General features: G+C 44.9%; 1 protein-coding gene across 7 annotated transcripts in view; it reads right to left on the reverse strand.

The window, feature by feature from the left end:
• The window catches only part of LOC115839534 (synaptotagmin-9), a 265953-nt gene that overhangs the window by 42680 nt on the left and 209929 nt on the right, over window positions 1-13344 (reverse strand). Inside the window, exon 8 of one of the 7 annotated variants that reach the window (XR_009564904.2) lies at window positions 11090-11266. The exons of the other annotated variants lie outside the window; for them this stretch is intronic. The gene's annotated coding sequence lies outside the window, so the exon portion shown is untranslated. The remainder of the gene's footprint in view (window positions 1-11089; window positions 11267-13344) is intronic. 7 annotated transcript variants of the gene reach the window in all.

A 13344-nucleotide genomic window follows, 5' to 3' on the forward strand; every position in this document is an offset into this window, starting at 1 on the left:
GTGACCAACCTGCTAACCCTTTTTTCCCACCACTCTTGGAATAAAATCCTAATTTGGTTTAAAGCGCCTACCTCGTTTGGCCCCTCCCTGTCTCTGGGACTTGATCCTCCACTTTCTCCCCAACCCTGCCCCACAATCTTGCCTCACTGTGCACTGATTACATTGGCTTTCTTGCTGTTCTGGGAGCTGTCAAGTTTGCTTCTGCCTCAGGACTCTTGCACTTGAAATTCTTTCTGCCTGGAGTGTTCTCTTCCTTGATCCTCCCATGGCCTGCTCCTACTCGTCCTTCAAAGCTCAGTTTCAATCTTATCTCCTTAAGAGACTACCTGCGACCACTGTATCTACATTTAAAATGATCTACTGCAGCATCTCTCTTATTTTCTTTATATCACTTACCATGTTCTGTAATTATGTTATCTGTTTTACTTACTAGTGTATTGTCCTTCTCCCCCATTAGACTATAAGCTCCACAAAAGCAGGGCCTTTGTCTTCCTGTTTACTGTTGTACTCTACTGCCTTACTGAGAGCTCTGTGGTTCAATAAATATCTATTGAATTAATAAGGAAAATAGGTTCATTCAAGCAGATGTTTTTCTAGGGTTTAACTGGTGCTGCACATCCAGAGTTCTGACCACAGAGCTGTCTTAAGTAATAATAATTTGTAAAGCGCCTTAAAGCTTTTATGATACTTTCAAATGCATTATTTCATTTAAAGATGTGGCACAACATTGTTACCAAGGAAACACAGGGCAGGAGTGGGGTTGGGGAGAGCCAAGTCCTGGGAAATCAGTCCTTTCAGCAGTCATGTCATCAGTGGTTGCTCCCAGAGGCTTTGCCTGGCCCACAGCATGGCCAGGGTCAGACTTTGGGGCAAGCTATTGAAATGAGCAGGATCCTGTGGGGCTCCTGGGCACGGAAGTCTTTCTGTGTCCCCCGTTTCTTGTTTGTAGGGAATAGACTCCAGCCTCCATGACCTTCCCTGAGTTCCAAAGGCCAGACTCGAACAGCTGCTAATCAGGGAAGGGAGGGGACTCAGAGACAAGGGAGGAGCAGTCAAGAAACAATAGTGCAGCCTCGGGGCAGGGTCCTGGTTCCACCTCAAGGGATACACATAACAGTATCTTTGAGCTCTTCTGCAGAACTGAAACCCCCAACAAATGGAAGATGTTACATTCTTCATTCAAGAGAAGGTCACAGTTTGATAACCTTGAGAAGCTCATCGGGAGACCACCTGAGGCCAGATTAAAGGAGTGCAGGCCCTGCACACACCCTGATCCTTGTCAGCAACCCCACCCTTGAACCACTGCTATAAAACTCCTCGCGTTAAGACGCACAGTTTTTCAGGGCATGAGTCCACCATGTCCCCTTCGCCTGGCAAAGCAATAAACCTATTCTTTTCTACTTCACCCAGAACTCTGTCCCCAAGATTTGACTCAGCACCGGTGTACAGCGGCCGAGTTTTTGACATCATTATGGAAATCTCTCGGCCATCATTTGCCACTGTGTTACCCTACTGACCCGCTTTGCCAGACTGGGGGATTGCTTCCCTGTGGCCTCTGGGTCAACTTCATTCTGGTTGGCCTGGGTTAAAGAAGCCAAACCCCTAGGAAAGGCAGAGGAGCCTGGGCCAGCTGGGAACCCTAGAATAAGTTTCAAATATCTCAGCATGGCACTCAAGGTCCCTCATCTGCATTTCAGGAGCAGCTCACAGAAGGATCCCCCTCCACGCTGAGCTTTGGGGGCTATGGGCCGTGGTGCAGAAAAGAGAAGAGTGGACTGCTCTGCTTACCGAGATCCGTCTCTGCTAGGGCTTGGTATGCCTTTTCTCAGTCTCACCAGCCGAATCTGTCTCATGTGAACGCTCTGCTCTTCCCACATACTCTGGTGATCACAGAGGATGAATGAACAAGGATTTAAGCTTGTATGTGATCACAGATACATTTAATGGGAAAGAGTGGGGGTCCCAAGGGCCACAAGAGAAGCTCAGAAGCTGTTCCCTATTGAGGAACAAGCCCAAAATCTCAAGAAATGAATAAATACCTACAAATACATATAATATGCTTGGTACTGTGATAGGTACTTATTTGCATTAATTTATCTACGTCTTATAATAAGCCTAAGTGGTAGATATTTTAATCTCCATTTTCCAAGTTTAAAAAAAAAAAAGTTTGGATAAGTTACTTGGATAGATCATCTAGCTAAGAGGGCCTCTGAGCTCATCTGAGCTGGAAGGCAGGGCCATCCAGGACACCCCCAGCCAGCCCCAGGAACATGGTGGATGGGTGTGTGCACATGGTGGGAAGGGGTGAGCCTGGGTGTGCCTAGAGAGGGAGCGATGAGGATAATGGACTCCCTGGGGCCTGTTCACAGGGTGCTAAGATATCTGTCCTGACTGGGAAGCTCTCAGGCTGCCCATCCTCCTGGGAAGAAAGTTAGCAGGCTTGCAGCCCAGCTACGAGAAACTATGGCTAAGAACAAGGCATTCAATGTCTCATCAGTGAGAAAATGTTCATTTAAAATACAGGAGAAATTAATACAAACATTCTTCTTTCTCCTTCTACTCCTCTTTTCTAATGCAGAATCCTTGAAGAAATAGCAAAACAAGAGTGTTAGATGGTTTCGATCAGGGAAACACAGTCCGGGGGGGAACACAGAATTTCCAACCCCGTGAGGTCCCGCTTCTCCTATCCCTTTGTAGCCAGAACCTGGGACTGGGAGTCAGAGACCTGAGTGGTCCGAGCTCCATCTCTGCCTCCCTCTGTGACTCCCTGAAAGTTCCTTGTCAATCAAGCCTTAGCTTTTCCAGCTGCAGAACGAGGGGTTTAGCCTGGATGTCGTATAGTTTATTCAGGTGGATATTCTGTAATTTTTATAAATTCCTCCTCTTTTGGAATTTGGGGAAAATATACTCACAGTGTCTGAGTAAAAGGGTAAGTTAAAACTCCCTGCTGTGCTTCTCTTGAGAGGAGATAATTAACAGGAGTAAAAGGTTGAGGAAGGATAGGAAACAAATTGAAAACTTTTGAGTCCAGCCAAGATGCAAATTATTTAACAGAGACACTGACATTGTGCAAACCAGAGAATGAAAATCTGTGGTTTAGCCCTTAGGCAGACTTGCAGACAAGCAATTAGGATAGAATTTGGCCCAAGGCCTCAGAGTGAATTCATATATAAATATCATTTATTTGAATCTTTTAAATATTTTCCCCCTTATTTAATAGGATTACTCTCCAGACTTGCTGAGACTCGTCCCTCCATAGGGGAATGACTCAATCAGAGTTATGTTTTAAAAACAGTGGTCTGCATATTAGTAGAGAATGAACGGGGGGCGGGGTAGAGGCGGGGGAGAGGGGATAGAGGGAGACAGGTGGAGAGTCTGTAAGTACAATCCAGACGAGAAAAATCTAAATGGTGATGGGAATGAAAAAATGGGCATAGACTCAAAAAACAGAAAAAGAGAGGTCAGGTAACTGATTCAGTTGTGGGAGTGGAGTGATAAACCAGACTCAAGGTTTTGAGACAGAAGGGAAGGGGGGAGGGCACAACCTTTAAAAGTATGACACTGAGGATACAACAAAAACTGGTTAGACCCAACTAGGCCCAAGATGGCAGAAGATTCAACGTCCAGTAGGCCTTGAGCCCCATTATACGCTCATTGTACTACATTAGCATATGTTAAATGACACCCACAGGCACCATGACAGTTCTGAGGCCGACCATAAAAGACCAAAAGGTGGGTGATGGCCCAATTCCTGGAAATCTCCAAACATTCCCCAAAATAATTGGAAAACTCCCCCCATTCATTAGCCTATGAAATTACCCAGCCTGTAAAAACTAACCACCCCATATTTCGGGGCTGCACTCACCTTCTGAGACAGACCACATTCTGTCTATGGAATGTGTATTTCTCAATACACCTGCTTTCACTTTACTATGGCTCACTCTTGAATTCTTCCCTGTGTGAAGCCAAGGAACCTCACTTGGCGGCCTGTCCCATGGACTTGCCCAAGACCTCAGACGTGACCATCCTCTCACGCCCCATTTTCCTACAACAGTTGGGGGTGATAGAATGCATGAGACAGCAACAGGGAAGGAAGGTCAGATTTAACTGGGAAGAAAAGTGATGAATTCACTGAAAAGAAGAGAATTTCTGTAAAGCCATGCATATTTTGACTGCTTCTTGAAATTCTCTGTTATAAATCTTGATTTCTTCAACCATCTGAATTGTATTCATGTTAATAAACATTTGTCAATACCTCTGAAGTGACAGGTACGTGGGGATGTCAAAGATGACTGCTCTCAGACGAGTAGTCAATTATGAAGCTTCAAGCTATTACAATAAAATTGTCAATGTGGACTTAAGTGTTCTGGAAACTAGGGGCATTTATGCTTTTTGCCCACGGGATATATTTCCTTTTTTTTATTTAATAAATTTATTTATTTTATTTATTTATTTTTGGCTGTGCTGGGTCTTCGTTGCTGCGTGCGGGCTTTCTCTAGTTGAGGTGAGCAGGGTCTACTCTTCATTGCAGTGCACAGGCTTCTCATTGCGGTGTCTTCTCTCATTGTGGAGCACAGGCTCTAGGGGCACGGGCTTCGGTAGTTGCGGCACACGGGCTCAGCAGTTGTGGCTCACAGGCTCTAGAGCACAGGCTCAGTAGTTGTGGCGCATGGGCTTAGTTGCTCCGCGGCATGTGGGATCTTCCCGGACCAGGGATCGAACCCGTGTCCCCTGCATTGGCAGGCAGATTCTCAACCACTGCGCCACCAGGGAAGCCCCTCACAGGATATATTTCTGATATGTCAGCATGGTACCCAAGGTCCTTCATCTGACCTCTTTTGTCATTTGCCCACCACAATGGACTAGTTACTAGTCACTGAACTTGCCATGGCCTCTCACAAGTTTTAAACTTTGCCCCTACTTTTCCTTATCTCATCTTCACTAACTTAGGATACATCTCTTGTCCTTCAAAACAAGTCTCTGACTCTTGCATAGCAGCTAGTTGCTCCTTGTGTACCTGAAGCATTCTGTGCAGCCCTCTTCTGGGGCAGTTTTTGGGCTGAACTGGAATCGCCCATTCACTTTGCTTCCTTGCAAGCACTTAAGACAGAAGCTGTGCCTTGTCTTTTTATCCACAGTGCCTGGGACACAGTACACATCTCCCTCACTATTCAAACGCTTACTGTTCAAACTCAGGAATCCATTCGATTCAGATAATGCAGTATTAGTCAGTTGCTACCCCAACTCACGCTAGGCCAACTTGGAAATCAAATAGATTCAAATAACAAGAAGTATGTGTGGACATTAGCAGGTGCCATTTCACTGTCTGAATGCCTGGGGGGTTGGATAGCAGGAAGGCAGGAAGACCAGCTTATATGAAGGGTACTCAGTGAGCCGTGGGAGGATTTGGCTTTGCAGACGGGCTGAGAACCCAGGGTGAGTGCTTAAACAGGGCCTGGCATACGATACGCGCTCCACATGTTTTGGTGAGTCGCACAGAACTCTTTAGTGAATCCACCTCAAAGGTCTTTCTAGGTTCCCAACACTAAAAGTATTTCATGGCACCCAGTACAGAGCCTGGCCAGCTTCCCTTTATTAGTGATTAGCAGCAGAGCGTGAGAAAGAAAATATGGCTGTTGACTTGCATGGCTGGGTGCTGCTCAACAGCATGGAGTGCGTGGAAGCTGGGAAGACCTGTGAGTAGACGCGAGTCCACTGCTTCCACTGGAATTACCTATAGTTGGAGTTCATAGCCAGGATGTGTCCTTTCAGAAGAGGACAGCTTTCCATAACCTCATCTTACTTGTTTTTCTTCCACAGTATTTATCTTCTTTCTGACATATTATAAATTTCCTTGCTAACGTATTAATTGTTTGACTCCCCTCAATAGAATGTAAGCCCTATGACGGCAGGGCTTTATCCAATGTGTTATATTCACTGCTGGACATCCTGTCCTAGAATAGCCTCTGGCACATATTACTATTTCTCTATTTTAATTATGACATAATTATACAAAATTATGATTTGTATAATTATAACAAAATTATAATTTTGTTATACATCAACAAAAATTCTTTGGGGTCCTGAATAATCTTTTAAAAGTAAAGGGTTCCTGAGATAAAAGTTTGAGAGCTGTGGTCCTAGAGGATCCAGGCTGGTAAATACTCATGTAAAGTGAAGTACGGAACTGGGCAGTCCTCCAGGGAACTTCTGATCAAACAGCCTCTGTTTAGCATTATTTACCTAACTGTTGCAACATCTTAAGCATTCCAGGTTTATAATTATGAACTTCTTGCTTTTATTTAACTTTTATTTAAAGACTAAGCTGGGTTTTGTTTTTTGCATATTAGGTTAATTTTTTCCTGTAATATTCTTACCCAAACTAAAAAGGATGGAAATGTTCTCAATGTCTAGGTGTGGTATTACCATTCTCCCATGTGCCTGGTTAGAAAACAGAATCATTTTGCGTGTCGCCATGGATTCTTCCCATGCAATCAATCCCACCGTTCTCTCTATCCTTTCTCAACGTGTGTGGGTATAGCAGCTGCTCACCTCATCCTGAACTCTGCAGCAGCCCTCTCACTGGTTCTCTGGTCTCCCCTCAAAACGATCAATCACACTAATGCCCCACTAATCCACTGCTTTCCTATAGAGATTTGCATATTTAAAATCCCATCTTTTTCTTTTCTTCTTTTTCTTTGCCACACCACACGGCATGTGGGATCTCAGTTCCCTGAACAGGGATCAAGCCCACGCCCCCTGCATTGGAAGGCAGAGTCTTAACCACTGGACCGCCAGGGAAGTCCCTAAAAACACATCTTGATTGCTGCCTCTTTCCAGAAGCAGCAACACCAAAAGCCTCAGATGGATGCTACTAGAGGTTCTAGGGAAGGATGGGCTCCAGAGCCAGACTTGAACTTGCTTTGGCCAAAAGAACGTGGTCAAAGTGACCAGACCTTGGTGTGCTTGTGCCCTCTCCCTCAGACATCTGCCTCCACCACAAGAACAAGCCCAGGTTTGCCTCCTGCAAGATCAGATGCCATGTGGAGAAGAATAAAGCCATTGCAACTGAGGCCATCCTCCACCAGCCATCTCCTGGGCAACGTGTCACTAATTGTAGATGCACTAGGGAGCCCTGCCGAGAATAGCTAAGCCTGGTCCAGGCCAACAGAACTGCCCAGCTGCCCTGTGGACTCCTGAGAAATAGTCAATGATTGTTTTAACCCACTAACTTTCAAAGTGGCTTGTCATGCAGCATTCTTGTGGCAGACACCTCGTGTGGGGTCCGGGTAAGGGAACCATGAGCAAGATAGGGAGACTGAGATGAATCTAGTGTGTCTAGCAGGTGATGCTTACTCTTCAGCGTAGCAGGAAAGTGGGAGGAAGATCGGGCTACATGAAACTCTGAGACACAGTTTCATCATCTGAAAAGAAGTCCTAATACTATCTACCTAGCAGAGTTGTCATGGGCATTGGATACCATATCAGATACAAGAGGTGTAATGGAATTCCTGGCAAACAGTTGCTTCCACTTTCCAAGAAACTACTCCTCAAGGTCAGAAAGTACTGATCCCTACTCTGTTCCAGGCACTGTGTTAGACTTGGGGAACACAGCATGAATAGTGCAGAGATGCATGGAGTATATTTTATGTTTTCAGAATAGCAGATTCAACACAGCATAGAGCATCAGGTGAATGGGAACTGGCAGTAGTGGCACAAGACTAAGTTGAGAAATGCTAAAAGTTGCTGTGTTCAAAACTTACAGTTACCAAAGGGGAAAGGGGGGGAGGAATAAATTTGGAATTTGGGATTAACAGGTACACACGACTATATATAAAATAGATAAACAACAAGGACCTACTGTATAGCACAGGGAACTATATTCAATATCTCATAATAACCTATAATGGAAAAGAATCTGAAAAAGTATGTATATATGTATTTTCAGATATATATCTGAATCACTTTGCTGTACACCTGAAACACTGTAAATCAACTATACTTCAATAAAAAAAAAAGAACTTAAAGAAAACTTAAAAAAAATTGTTCATATGGCTTGCTATCTACTTTTACAATAACAGTAAATACAATAGATATAGTATGTACAATATTCATGGTTTTTATTTAATCAGCAGGTATTACTTTCAGAGAATAACAAAACACATTATTTGAAGAAAGCTAGGTTGGGGTCAGTTGTAAAGCGCTTTCTTTACGTTATTTTATGGGGTTTGCTTTACCCTGTAGGTTGTGGCTGCCATCCAAGATGATAAGCACTGATGCAGTAATTTTATCAAGATAACCCTGATGGCAATACAGGATGAAACCCTGGAAAAGGAAGATCGGTTAGGAGTCTTCTGCAGTCATCGAGACTGGAGATGATGAGAGAGCAGTGTAGATGGAAAGAATAAACTTGAGAGACATTCAGAAGGAAGAATCTATTGAGCAACTTATCAGATGAGGGCCAAAGGGATGCTCCTGAGATTTCTAGCACAGGAGAGTGTGTGTGGGACTCTTCTGTTAACTGAGAGAATAGTGGGGGAAAGCAGAGGAAGTTCATTATTTAAAAATAAATGAAGAAAAGGCAGGGAATTAAAAACCAAGGGTTGGAGAGAGGCGGGGAACTGACGCTTCTTGGACAGGATTTGAAAGAATGATTTAAAGCAATCTGTTTGTGAGTAGGAATCATCATCAAATAACAACTAAGAGGCCTGACGTGGTCTTCACGCATGTCCCACAATAATAATGCCTCTGGGCGCAGGTATTTAGTCTCAGAGCCGAGGGCTGCTACCTGAGGGCCTCTGTGACAGCTCTGCAGATGGCCGGCCTGGCCCCGGCTCTCCCTGCTATGAGTACTCAAACTCCCCCACTGCCAGTCCATTCTGAACACTGGAGCCAGATGATCTTCCTCAAAACCTCCGTCCGAGCCCGGACACTCCCCTGCGTACCACTATTACGCAAAACAGCACGATGGGAAAGGTTAGTATATGTAGGAGTCGGCCTGCCTTGGTTTGAACCCTCGTCTGGCGTCAGTTAGCAGTGAGACCTTGGACAGATGACTTATTCACTCAGTGCCCTGATTTCCACATCTATAAAATGGGGGTTAATTATAATACCCGTCACATAGGTTTGTTGTGAGAATTAGCTGATATAATCCAACAAGACATAGAAAATACTTAAAGATTACCCGGTACATAATAAGCACTCAATAACTATTAGCTACGGTTATTCATATTACTTTCATTCCCCACAGCTAGAAAGCGAAGAGGCTCAGCACAAAGGAGCTTAGGTCTTTTCTGGTTCTTTCATCTCCTCTCCACTCCTCCCTACACCTGGGTCTACTGAACCCTAAGCCCGATTAGGCCTTTGTACATCCGCATGCTGGTCATTTGCTTGAAGTGCCCTTTACTCTGTTCTCCATGTAATTAGTTCTTTTCCAACATTAAAACTTGGCTTGAGGGTCACATTCCAGATTCCACGGTCTCCCCCATCCCCATCTCCATGGCAACCTTGACCTTACTTAATTACTGAATGCCTGCCCCTGTGCTTCTGTGACACCCTCCATCAGAACAGGCATCACACTACCTGTTATTCTGTGTTTGTTTGGAGGTTTCCCCACTTGGCTGTAAGCTTTTTGAGGACAAGAATGTTATCCTATTCAATGTTCCATCTTTAATGCCTGGCACAATGCCAACGTATATACGGAATTCAGCTAGAGATTTGTTGAATGAATGAACAAATGAATGAGTCAGAGAGAGAATGAATAGGGAGGTTCACTACACCTGGAGCCAAAGCCATCAGCTAAAACAACTCTGGGATCTTCTATTAATACCTGTAGTGATGGTCCTGGAGGTATCCTCATAGACCACGGGCCTATGTCCGTTGGCCTTTCTGAACCCAGCACAGTGACCTATGGCACTGTCCCAGAGGCAGCATAGGATAAGCTATACATATACCTTTGGCACTGCTGCTCTGCGAATGCAGTAACTTCTCTGCGTGTGTATGTGTGTGCGCACACAAGTACTCTCATACCCTCCTGCGCTCACACCTGTGTGTACCCTCAATGCCCTCCTTTGTGGGAGATACCTCTGTTGCAATTTAGAGTTATACATCTCTTAATGTTTTGTTCCACTCATCGCAAACTAATGGACCTTGAGAGTTGGCTCACAAATATGTTTTATTTGGCTTCTAGTGGGTTTTATGCTAGTTTGTTTTTTTTTAATTTTAATTTAATTTAATTTAATTTAATTTAATTTTTGCGGTACGCAGGCCTCTCACTGCCGTGGCCTCTCCCGTTGCAGAGCATAGGCTCCAGACGCGCAGGCTCAGCGGCCATGGCTCACGGGCCCAGCCGCTCCGCGGCATGTGGGATCCTCCCGGACCGGGGCACAAACCCGTGTCCCCTGCATCGGCAGGCAGACTCCCAACCACTGTGCCACCAGGGAAGCCCTGTTTTTATTTTTTATTTTGTTTGGTTTTTAATGGCTTTCAGTATGAGGCACACACATTTATACCTGAATGGACCCCAGAGGCATTTGAATTTGCAGCAATAGACTTTCTCCTCTAAAACATGATCTAACAAAGGATATGAGTTATTTACTTCAGCAGGGAGAGGGTTACTGGAGGTAATTTGCATGCACCCTTGCAAATAAAGGAGCGGGACTAAAACAGGAAGTAAAATAATGCTATAATGTCTTATTCTGACTGCCTTGAGAATTTTTCTTTACAAGCTATTTACAAGTTAAGAAGAGGTTAACACTCTTCTGATCCATCCATGAATACAGCCTGTGGAATCTGCCAAAGACTGTTAGTTGGATAAATTCTCAATCTGGGTATCTGAACCAGTGGTGCTTTGCCATAAGTCGCCAAGTGCAATGCAAAATTTCTTTTTCCTTATAACAGTTATAGTACCAAAGACTTGGAATGAGTTTAAGATATAAGTTAGATTGTATTCAAATATCTTTCAGTCACTGCATTCTAAATTGTGTGCATGAGAGACAGAGAAAAAGAGAGAGAAAGAGAGAGAGAGAGAGAGAGAGAAAGGAGGAAAGAGAGTCTATATGTGTTAGAGTTAAGATTCTAAGAATTTTACCTTAGCCCAAACATCCCTGGAATTGCGGTCCTCACGTGAACATCATTTGTGGATCATCTCTCAATAAAGGCTGAAGACTTGAGAACAGCTCTACAGGAAATGGCTTAATTACAGAGCAACTCTACCGTATTTATTATCCCCAGTATCTGGCCCTTTGTAGTTGCCCAATAAATATTCCTAGAATAAACGAGAACCATTTAGACTGATGTTAGAATTTTCTGGAAATCTCCTAAGACACAATGTTGAATTTTCCAAGGAAGTTATGTTATCTTCTCTCTCTAGGTTTTCTGAAAACACTCTCTAAGATGGCACGTATGTATGAATGAAACACTTGATGTGACCTCTGGCGACCCTCCCTAGCCCATAATCCCATATTTGCCCACACGAGGATGCTGACTTGAGGCCTCAGGATTCTAGTGAAAGTTTCACAGCCAGCACAGTCCCAGCAACCAAGGTTAGAAGATAGGAAGATGGGAGCCTTGTGGGAAGAAGGTGGGTACAGGTAACAGCACTGGCTGGGATGGGCAGAATTCTAAGGTTCCCACCCCCATGGTCATGCCCTACATACTCCCCTCCCCTTGAGTGAGGGCTGCAGCCTCACTCAATATGATTGTGAATATGATTGCCCTCCTTGACTAGGTTACATCATGAGACAAAGCTAAAGAGATTTTGTGGATATAATTAAGGTCCAAAGTCAGTTGATTTCGAGTTAATCAAAAGGAAGATGATTATGGGTGGGCTTGACCTACATCAGATACAAACTCTTAAAAGAGAGACTGAGCACATCCCAAAGAGAGGTGCTCTCCTCCTGGCCCCGAGGGAGCAGTAGCCACATTGCGAGCTGCCTGTGAAGAGGAGCGGCTTCTGGAAGCTGAGGCCTCCGCCCTACAACCACAGGAAGGTGAATTCCGCCAACATCAATGAACTTGAAAGAGGACCCTGAGCTCCAGGTGAGAATGGAGCCCAGCCAACACCTTGATTGTACCCTCGCGAGACTGTTGAATGAAGCATCCAGCTAAGCTGTGCCTGGACGCCTGAACCCAAAGAAACTCTAAGATAATACATGTATATTATTTTAAACTGCTAGAGCTGCGGTGATTTGTTACACAGTATTAGAATAACCAATACAGGCATAGTTACTAAGATACACGGCCGAAACCATGGGGGATGGGCACAGTATGTAAAATACAAAACAGTGCATGGAAGGGGGATACACTGGCATTCCAAAGTCCATCCTTGGGCACAGAACTTCTGGAAATAACAGGTCAGAGGGCACTAATCACGCAGTTGTGATTGTTTGCAGGTCTGTCTTTCCCTAACCAAGTTCTGAGGGGTCTCTGCCATCATAGATGATTTTGCCCTGACCCCGGCTCTCTGAGTACAGGAATGAAGACGTCAGTATATTCACGGTCAGGCTGAGGAGTCAAACACACACAGATATGCGTGGTTGAGAGTTAGTGCTGCCCTGGAAGATTGAGTGAGGTGCTCCAGGTGCATTAGGGGCCAATCTGTCTGGTGGGGCGGGGCGGGGAGAGCTGGGGAGGTGGGCAGAAGTGTTTACAGAGAATCCACAGAATTTTTGAGACATAAAAGGTGGGTAGAAAAATATATATACATATATATATATTTGTTTGTTTATCTGTTTTAATTGCTCCTGCATGTGGGTAAATTATGGGAGGAGATGGAGATCAGCTCAGGCCACTTTCTGAAGGGTCTTCCTCATATAAAAGGCTGAGATTTAAAGGGGTTTTTTGTGGCTGTTGATAATTGGTGCCAAACGGCGAACACATTCTACATCCACGTGTGTTGTGGGAAGGCCTATGATGACAGCACACGGCAGGAGGAGGCAAAACCAGAGGCCAGAGAAGCTGTAAGAAAGCCAGTGCAGGATGCAGACATGTTCCACTGCTTCCTCTGTCCCTGCTGTGAGCACAGGGCCCATCCAGGAGTCGAGGCAAAAAGTGCTTGTTGAATCATAAACTGACAAATCATCAAAAGAGGGCTCCCGGGATTCCCTGGTGGCGCAGTAGTTGAGAGTCCGCCTGCTGATGCAGGGGACACGGGTTCGTGCCCCGGTCTGGGAAGATCCCACATGCCGCGGAGCGGCTGGGCCCGTGAGCCATGGCCGCTGAGCCTGCGCATCCGGAGCCTGTGCTCCGCAACGGGAGAGGCCACAACAATGAGAGGCCCGCGTACCGCAAAAAACAAAAAACAACAACAAAAAAAGAGGGCTCCCAGGGCAACAGGCATGGAAG

The sequence above is a fragment of the Globicephala melas genome, chromosome 8, assembly GCF_963455315.2.
Source record: "Globicephala melas chromosome 8, mGloMel1.2, whole genome shotgun sequence".
NCBI lineage: Eukaryota > Metazoa > Chordata > Mammalia > Artiodactyla > Delphinidae > Globicephala > Globicephala melas.